The 9,160-nt window shown below is 49.5% G+C and overlaps 1 long non-coding RNA gene across 1 annotated transcript in view; it reads left to right on the top strand.

Annotated features, from left to right (window-relative positions):
• LOC141378718 (uncharacterized) overlaps window positions 1–9,160 on the top strand; it is a 41,715-nt gene that overhangs the window by 23,360 nt on the left and 9,195 nt on the right. Inside the window, exon 3 of the long non-coding RNA XR_012393959.1 lies at window positions 8,406–8,511. This is a non-coding gene — a long non-coding RNA (uncharacterized lncRNA). The remainder of the gene's footprint in view (window positions 1–8,405; window positions 8,512–9,160) is intronic.

Below are 9,160 nucleotides of genomic sequence, written 5' to 3'. Positions count from 1 at the left end.
GTTAATGAATTTAAGTTTAAACTTTTGCGCAGCCTCTTTAAGCAGACAGATACGTCATTCGCGCACACATGTAAAGCGCGGATAGAGAGACGTGAAAAGTGGGGATTTAGAATATCTCAAGAAAAAACTAAAGCCATGTTATTTACCAAAAAGAAAATAAGAGAGGATTTAAAATTGAAATTGGGAGGTAAAGATTTGGAGAATGTTGAATCTTTTAAATATCTAGGATTGTGGTTTGATAGGAGACTCACATGGAACACACATGTGAAAGGCCATAATGACAATCACATATCACAGACAGTTCTGATGCAATGCCAAGAACGAGAGAAACGGGGCATTAAAGGTTATGGATGGACAATACAATAAAAAATAAATGATATGGAAAAAGATACACTAAAAATTTTGCCCACTATAGTATTTCCAGTAGCTCCCACATGGCTGCTTGATGATTTGGAAGTTGATTTTGAATTAATGAAAGAAAAACAAGAAAATGAGATTGACAGTAAACAAGTGGAAAATTATATAAGGGAAAAATACAATGAAACAACTGAAATATACACAGATGCATCAAGAATTGGACAAAGGGTAGGAGTGTCATTCAGTATTCCAAAGTTAAAAATTGAAGTTACAAAAAGAATTAATAATAATTTAGCAGTTTATACAGCAGAATTGGTAGCGATATGGTTGGGTCTAAAGTGGGTAGAGGACAATAAACCAATTAAAGCAGTCATTGCGTCTGATTCAAGTTCAGCACTCATGAGTATAAAAAATGTAGTATCAGAATCACGGCAGGACATAATATATGAAATAGTACAGTTGGGAAATAATATCATTAAATCAGGAGTTATCATTTCATTATTGTGGGTACCAGCGCACATAGGGGTTAGTGGAAATGAGATGGCAGACAAGTTGGCTAAACAAGCAGCACAGCAAACTATGATAGACATGGACATCAAATACAGCAAGTCAGAAATCAAAAGTATAGTTAAAACCAAAATATTAGGAAAATGGCAACATATATGGAATAATGGGAGTACAGGACGTCAATATTACACCATACAGAACATAGTTGGGAAAGGTAGGGAAACAAGGAAAAACAAACAGGAAGAAGACAAGTACCCCTTCGGGGGGAACTCCAGCACTATAAGTGGATTTGATTGTTAAAATCCACGTATGGGAGGTTCGGTTCAGAAGCTACTCGTCTGAAGGAGTATTGAACGGGCCAATTAAGAATGAATTGGCAGCGCAAGCCTGCGCAGGTGAGCGGCATAAGCAATCAACTGAGTATATAAGCTCACCTGGCGCCAGCAGACGCTATCATTTTTCGCTTCAGAGACTTTCTGATCGAGTCGATGAGGGTTCCTCCTGCTGTGACCAGCGGTTCTGAGCGAACGAGAGCATTCTCCCGGTCCAGAGTGTGTACACGCAGCGGCAGACAGTCGAGCTGGGTTTCTCCCTTGCCTGGCGTTCTTTGGGTCCGGTCCTCCAGAGCGGTGCGTATAAAGTTGCAAACTTCACAGAAAGAGCAACACAGTCGTGCAGCACGTCCTTTTCAGGACGGCGCTCCGACTGTGCGTTTCTGGATGCGGTGGTTTCCTGTCCTCGGATGATGGGCGCGGGCACTGCGTTACATGTCTGGGGGTCCAGCATGTTAATGCGCTGCTCGCGGGCAGTTCATGTCGTCATTGCGATGCCATGACTGTTGCGCAAGATCGCGGTTAGCCTTTGCAAAAGGGCGAACCACCCCAGTTGTCCCCTGCTCTGCAGCGGGCACTCGGGCAGATCTGAGGGTTTCAGCGAGAGATAATCCGTCGCCCACGGGCCCGCGGACCTCCTGCTCCTCTAAGCGCTCCATCCAAGCTTCGGGCGGGGGAAGCGATCCATCTAACAGATGGTAGCCCTTACGCCCGATGACACCGGAGACCAGATGTCCACCGCGGCATCGGAGGGTGGGCTTTCATTGTCCGATGATGATCCAGACCCGCTCGCCCCCTTCGGGCTGGTGAGCGCTGTCACTACGGATCCTGAAACGGACATGTTAGCCGTGCTTTCCCGGGCTGCTTCGGCCGTGGGTTGGAGATGGTTTATCCCCCAGCTCCGCGGCCGGACCGACTAGAGGGGCGTTCCCTTCTTCCCGGAGGTGCACAGTAGGCTCACGCGGTCTTGTAAAGCACTTTTTTCTGCTCGTGCTGCGTGTCCCTCCACCCTAACCACTCTTGACGGTGAAACAGCCAGGGGGTATGTGGCGATTCCTCAGGTTGAGTGCGCGATGGCGGTAAATCCGCGCGGCGCCTCTTCTTGGCGGGGTCCGCCTCGTCTCCCATCCAAAGCCTGTAAGTTATCTACCTCCCTCGGAGCTAGAGCTTACATAGCTGCGGGCCAGGCTGCTTCCGCCTTGCATGCGATAGCCACCTACCAGCGCTACCAAGCGCAGGCGCTGGCCGAGCTGCACGAGGGTGGGTCCAACCCAGGCTTACGAGCTTCGCACCGCCGCCGACTTAGCTCTTCGGACTACTGAGTCCGCTGCGTGTGCGTTGGGGAGGACGATGTCCACATTAGTGGTCCAGGAGCGCCACCCCTGGCTGATATGCGCAAAGTCGACAAAGTCCGCTTTCTTGACTTCCCCATATCCCCAGCCAGGTTCGGCGACACTGTCTGTGAATTCACCCAGGAATTCAAGGCGGTGAGAGAGCAGTTGGTGGGTGATGTCTTATCGGCGGTCCGTAGCCCGCTCCACCCGCCGTGCCATTCATACCTGCTCCTCGCCGAAGGCGCCCGCCTACGAGAGCTGCTCCGCCCCCGCACTCGCCTCCGGCGAAGCGAGCGCGTCGGGCACCTCGGAAGCAGGCAGCCCCCCTGCCCAGAACGCCGCTAAGTCCGGCAACGGACCGCGAAGCGCCCCTGGGACAGGCCATCTGGAGAAGAGGGAACTTGCTCTTTCCCCGCTGGAGGGCGGGGCCCCATTTCCAACGGCACTTTTTACTGCCATGAAAACATTATGAAAGGGCATTTTTCACTTCCCCAGATGTGACAGCCCGAAATCTGCCAGTCTGGGACGCTATGCTTTCTAGCTTGCAGATTCGGTGCGTTTCGCCAGTGGCTCACGAGCGCTGGGAGGACGGTCTCCTTTCTCCCACCCCTCGAGCCTCCCCTCCGGAGCTCGGGTTCGGAGTGAGCAAATATCTCACCTCCAGCTTTTCCGTGGGACCCGCGAGCTTCCCGGATCAGCACACCCACTCCGCGCTGCCCCACTGCTGGTACGTCAGCGATTGTAGCGATGAGTCCATTAGCGGGAGCTCTGCCTGCCTGGTTAGCGCAGGCCAGCTCTTCGCGGTGGCTCATACGCACAATCAGACTCGGCTATGCGATTCAGTTCGCGAAACGGCCCCCCAAGTCGCGGGTGTGTATTCACCAGGGTCAGCCCCCTGTCCGCCCCTGTCTTGCGAGAGAAGATTGCTGTCCTCCTGGCGAAGGATGCAATCGAGCCGCTCCCTCCAGCCGAGATGGAGAGCGGGTTTTACAGCCCACACTTCATCGTGCCCAAAAAGAGCGGTGGGTCACGGCCAATCCTAGATCTGCGCGTTTTGAACCGCTGCCTGCACAAGCTGCCGTTCAGAATGCTCACGCAGAAGCGCATCCTCCGGTGCGTTCGTCCTCTGGGTTGGTCTGCAGCATTAGACCTGATGGACGCGTATTTCCATGTCTCCACTCTTCCTAGCCACCGACAGTTCCTGCGGTTTGCGTTTGAAGGTCGAGCTTGGCAATACAAAGCCCTTCCCTTCGGGCTCTCTCTGTCTCCGCGGGTCCTCACCAAGCCCGCGGAGGGTGCCTCAGCGCCCCTTCGGCTCGCGGGCATCTGCATACTCGATTTCTTTACGACTGGCTGATTTGCCCTCTCTCGGAGCAATTGTTTATGCACAGAGACAAAGTGCTCTGGCACTTCCACCAGTGGGGGTTTCAGGTCAACCGAGAAAAGAGCAAACTCGCCCCCGTGCAGAGGATCTCTTCTCTCGGGCTGGAGTTGGACTCGGTCACCATGGCAGCGCGCCTCTCCGGAGAGCGCGCTCAGCTGATGCTGTACTGTCTGAGAGAGCTCGACAGTAAAATAGTGGTCCCACTAAAACTATTTTAGAGGCTCCTGGGGCATATGGCATCCGCAGCCGCTTCATGCCGCTCGGATTATTCTATATGAGACCACTTCAGCACTGGCTGATCACGATCGAGTCCCCAGACGCGCATGGCACGCGCGCGCACACCGAGTCTCTGTTACTGCGCTGTGTCGCCGCGCCCTCAGCCCTTGGAGCGACCCCTCGTTCCTACAGGCCTGGGTGTCTCTAGAACAGGCGTCCAGTCTTGTTGTAGTTTCAGCAGACGCTTCCAACACGGGCTGGGGGGCTGTGCGTTGCGGGCATGCGGCTGCGGACCTGTGGAAAGGTACCCAGTTGCATTGGCATATCGCCTGGAGCTGTTGGCAGTGTTCCTCGCTCTCCACCGTTTTTTTCCGGTGCTGGAGCGGCAACACGTGCTGGTCAGGACGGACAGTACGGCGGCGGTGTCGTATATCAGCCGTATAGGGGGTATGCGCTCTTGCCGCATGTCTCAGCTCGCCCGCCGTCTGCACCTCTGGAGTCATCCGCGGCTGAAATCGTGCAGCCGATGCGCTCTCGCGGCAGCCTTGCGTCCTGGAGAATGGAGACTCCACCCCGAGTCTGTTCAGCTGAAATGGGCGCGATTCGGGGAAGCCCAGATCGATCTGTTGCTTCCCCCGAGATCGCTCATTGCCAGTTGTTCTTTCCCTGACCGAGTGCTCTCGGCACGGATGCACTGGCTTACAGCTGGCCTCGGGGCACGCGCAAATACGCGTTTCCCCCAGTGAGCCTGCTCGCGCAGTTACTGTGCAAGGTCAGGGAGGACGAGGAACAGGTTGCTGGTTGCGCTCCTCTGGCTCAACCGGACCTGGATGTCAGAGCTCTCCCTCGCGATAGCCCTCCCCTGGCAGTCCCTTCGAGAGAGCACCTACTCTCTCAGGGACAGGGCACCACCTGGCATCCTCGCCGATCTTTTGGAGATTTTTAGACGCGAGGAAGACTTAGGTAACCTCCGATTGCGGTGGCTAATACCGTCACTCGGGCTAGAGCCCCCTCCCCGAGCGCGCCTATGCCCTGACGTGGAGTCTATTCACTGAATGGTGTGTCTCTCGCAGAGAAGACCCCCGTAATTTGCCAGATCAGCGTTGTGCTTTCTTTACGCCGAGAGAAGTTGGAGAGCAGGCTGTCGCCCTCCACACTCAAGGTTACGTGGCTGCCATCTCCGCTCTCATAACGCGGTGGCTGGCAGCACCGTGGGAACGCATAACCTCATCATCCGGTTCCTCAGGGGCGTTAAGCGAATTAATCCGCCCCCTCTCATGCCCTCTTAGGATCTCGCCCTCGCTACGCAAGCCGCGTCAGATCCCTTCGATCCTCGACTCAGTATATTTCTGTCCCTGAAGACAGCTCTGCTGGTCGCGTTGATATCGATTAGAGGGTCGGGGACCCAGAGGCATTTTTCGGTCAGTGACTCGTGCCTGTAATTGGGCTGGCTTCTCTCACGTCCTGAGACCCCGCCCGCGATATGTGCCCAAGGTTCCTACCACTCCGTTTTAATACAAGGTAGTGAGCCTGCAAGCGCTGCCCTCGGAGGAGGCAGACCCAGCCCTTCTTTATTGTCCAGTTCGCGTTTTGCGTATTATCCGGACCGCACTCAGAGTTTAGATCATCTGAGCAGCTCTTCGTCTGTTATAGCGGTCGGCAGCAGGGAAGTGCCGTACCGAAATAAGTTCCCACTAGATTGTGGATGCCTTTCTTTCACTATCAGAGCCGAGATGAGCCGCGTCCCCCGAGAGCGCGTGCGCACTCCACTCGGAGCTTCGCATCCTCTCGAGCGCGCGCACGCGGTGCCCCTCTAACAGACATCTGTAGAGCTGCGGGCTGGGTGACACCCAACACATTTGCAAGGTTTTACAATCTGCGAGTGGAGCCGGTTTCCTCAAGGGTATTAGGTAACCCTTGGTGATTGAGGAAACAATTCGGTAGGGTGTTGAAACACGCTTGCTGCGCCATTTTCCCTAACACGGAGATACGTGCGCCTTTTTATCTGTCAGTAAAGTTCCCCGTCAGGTGAGCCCTGCAGATTCCTCCGTGGCCCCCAGCACTGACTCAGCGGAGGAGTCACTTGCTGGCCCACTACGTTGTAGGTCTGCCCGCTGGTCAGCCCGGGTTTTGGGTAAAGGTGCCTGCTATGCGTGATCCCCACTAGGCGATCCCATATGCTTATTCCGCCACGGTTAAGTCCCCCCCCCCCTGGGCGGACCCGTGTCTTCCCTCCCCGCTAACCACTCTTTTGCTATGCGTACTCCCCCTTTTTAGGGCTAGTCCATATGTAAATTCTGCCATCTATCCCCCCTTGGGTAACGGATGGCCTCCGCAGCGTCCTCCCTATCGGGATTGCACGCTTCCCAACGTACTGTCGTATTTTCCTAGAATTATCTAGATGCTCACGACTTCCCAAAAAATATATCTAAATCCGTAAAACTTCTGTTGAAGTAGGATAAATTAGGGCCAGGGACACGTTGGAGGACCGCGCCCCCCATGATGTGGGTGCGTCACGCTTGCTTGACTATCTCCTCATCGGGGGTGTTGGTAAGGTGCAGTCATTATGGCGCTTTCAATGGGCTCCCATACGTGGATTTTAACAATCAAATCCACTTATAGTGCTGGAGTTCCCCCCGAAGGGGAACGTTCGAGGTTACTAAAGTAACCCTTCGTTCCCCGAGGAGGGGAACGGAAGCACTATACTCCGTCGCCATAATGACTGTCCCTTAGCTGTTAAAAGTCTCTTCAGCTTAAAAAGGATAGCGTCTGCTGGCGCCAGGTGAGCTTATATACTCAGTTGATTGCTTATGCCGCTCACCTGCGCAGGCTTGCGCTGCCAATTCATGCTTAATTGGCCCGTTCAATACTCTTTCAGACGAGTAGCTTCTGAACCGAACCTCCCATACGTGGATTTTAACAATCAAATCCACTTATAGTGCTTCCGTTCCCCTCCTCGGGGAACGAAGGGTTACTTTAGTAACCTCGAACGTTCTCAAGAATGAGATTTAATCACACATCACTCAATAGCACATTACATTTGATCAACAAACATGCAGATGGGATGTGTGAATGTAACAACCAGGAAACTGTAGAACATGTATTAATGCACTGCCCAATATATCAGACAGAAACAAATATATTATTCACACAGTTACAGGAAAAACAAGTGGAACCCAACATAAAGAACATACGAAAGTTGAGCACGGGTGATGTATGTTTTAGATATGTTTATAACTATTTGAAAGACACAGGGTTGAGTAATAGAATTTAGTATTTAGATGAATAGTTATCTATATCATATAGAGGTATTATAGAGAAGGAAATATCAAAAGTTTGGGACATTAGTAAGTTGGAATTTATTTAGTAATTTATTCATATGTATAGGAAAATGGTGTTTTTTTTTTTAATTGTGTTTTTTGTTTTGGTGGGGCTATGTTTAACTATAATACATGGGTTAGTTAACTCCGGATCCACAGATGCACCAAAAGCTGGTTGCCAACCGCCATAAAACACACAAGAAGAAGAAGAAGAAGAAGAAGAGACGTGAAAAGTTGGCAACAGTGCGGGCTCTGCATTAACTCTGCATTTACCTGAACTTCTTTCTGAAAGACCAACGTGGCCTTGTATGCATGTAAAGAAAGATTGTTTTTCGGCTTCTGCCAAAAATGCAGAATCAAATCTTTTCTAAACCCTGAATCAATATCGGAACTTTATGCAGTTCAAAACAACAAAGAGGTAAAGTTGGTTTTATATTCGCACATTCTGATCTCTGCGTTCAATAAGTTTGTTAATCAGCAAGTAAAAATTTCAAATTCTATTATTTACCGTTGCAGGCGATTATGAGCAAAATGTACACCACAATTTTCTGTAAAACTCGGTGTTTTAAAGGAGTAGAAAAACACGCTTAACTCTATGGAAGACTGTGACGTCATCGCTTTTTAAGGGACCGTCTACAAATTAGCAGTTTGTAAAATCAGGCTGCTAACAATCACGGTCCAAAGTACTACTTCTCAATCCTAAAAAAAAATGTCTGTAAACAATATATTAAAGAAATAAAAAACATTTTAAAAATAGAATTAGATGTAGTAATTTTATTTACTGATTTTTGTGTTATGATTAATGAATATACTTTACATAAACACACACACACACACACACACACACACACACACACACGCACACACAAACAGACAGACACACAAAGCATACATGTTTATATGTGCAATGAATAATTCTGTTTTTTTTTCTTCTTTTTTTCCGTATTATTTACAGATTTTATGCAAGCAAAAGATGGCCAGATTGAGATTTGTGATCTTCATCAATGGGTCTAACTAAATCTGAAGGATGACACCACGGTTGAAGTATTTCTTTTAGATGGGTATGTTTTAAAAACTATTTTAGCCTGCATACTAAGCCGGCATATATCAAATACAATGTCTCCATACCATTAATACAATTTTCAAATACTGTTGGGTCACAAAATGTAATTTTATATCTACATAATGTAGATGTTTTCGAAAATGTTAGCATAATAACAGTAAAGTAATTAACTTTCCATACTGTGAGAATGTTATGTGGTCAGTTTCATATTCACATGTAAAATGTAAGTCATTGTGTTTGTTTTACAGCAGTACTTCAAAATATCATATATGGTACAGATGTTACTACTTCAATGTGTTCCTTGTGCCGCCATTCATACCGCGGCGACGGCGGTATTTGATGCGCCAGCAGCATTTGACCGCTGGGTGGCACTTTAACCACAGATATTCAGCTTTGCCTTTTCACAATGCTAAACAGACTGTTCTGTAGGCGTAGCTTACTGTATGTGATGTGATGTGTTCAATTAAAATATAATTTTAATTTAGTTTTTCTGGTAATAGACATGCTCTCACACTATACTATGCTGTAGAAAAGATACATGGTGAGAAGTCAAAAAGCAAATATAAGAATTAAGTTATTAGCCTTCAGTGCCCGATTAAATTGCGTTGGGGTAAAAATAATGTTTTGATTTCTTTGACTATCATGGC

Source organism: Danio rerio, chromosome 18, assembly GCF_049306965.1.
Source record: "Danio rerio strain Tuebingen ecotype United States chromosome 18, GRCz12tu, whole genome shotgun sequence".
NCBI lineage: Eukaryota > Metazoa > Chordata > Actinopteri > Cypriniformes > Danionidae > Danio > Danio rerio.
The sequence above is the reverse complement of the archived record's forward strand: the minus strand, read 5'-3'. Positions and strand labels throughout refer to the sequence as shown.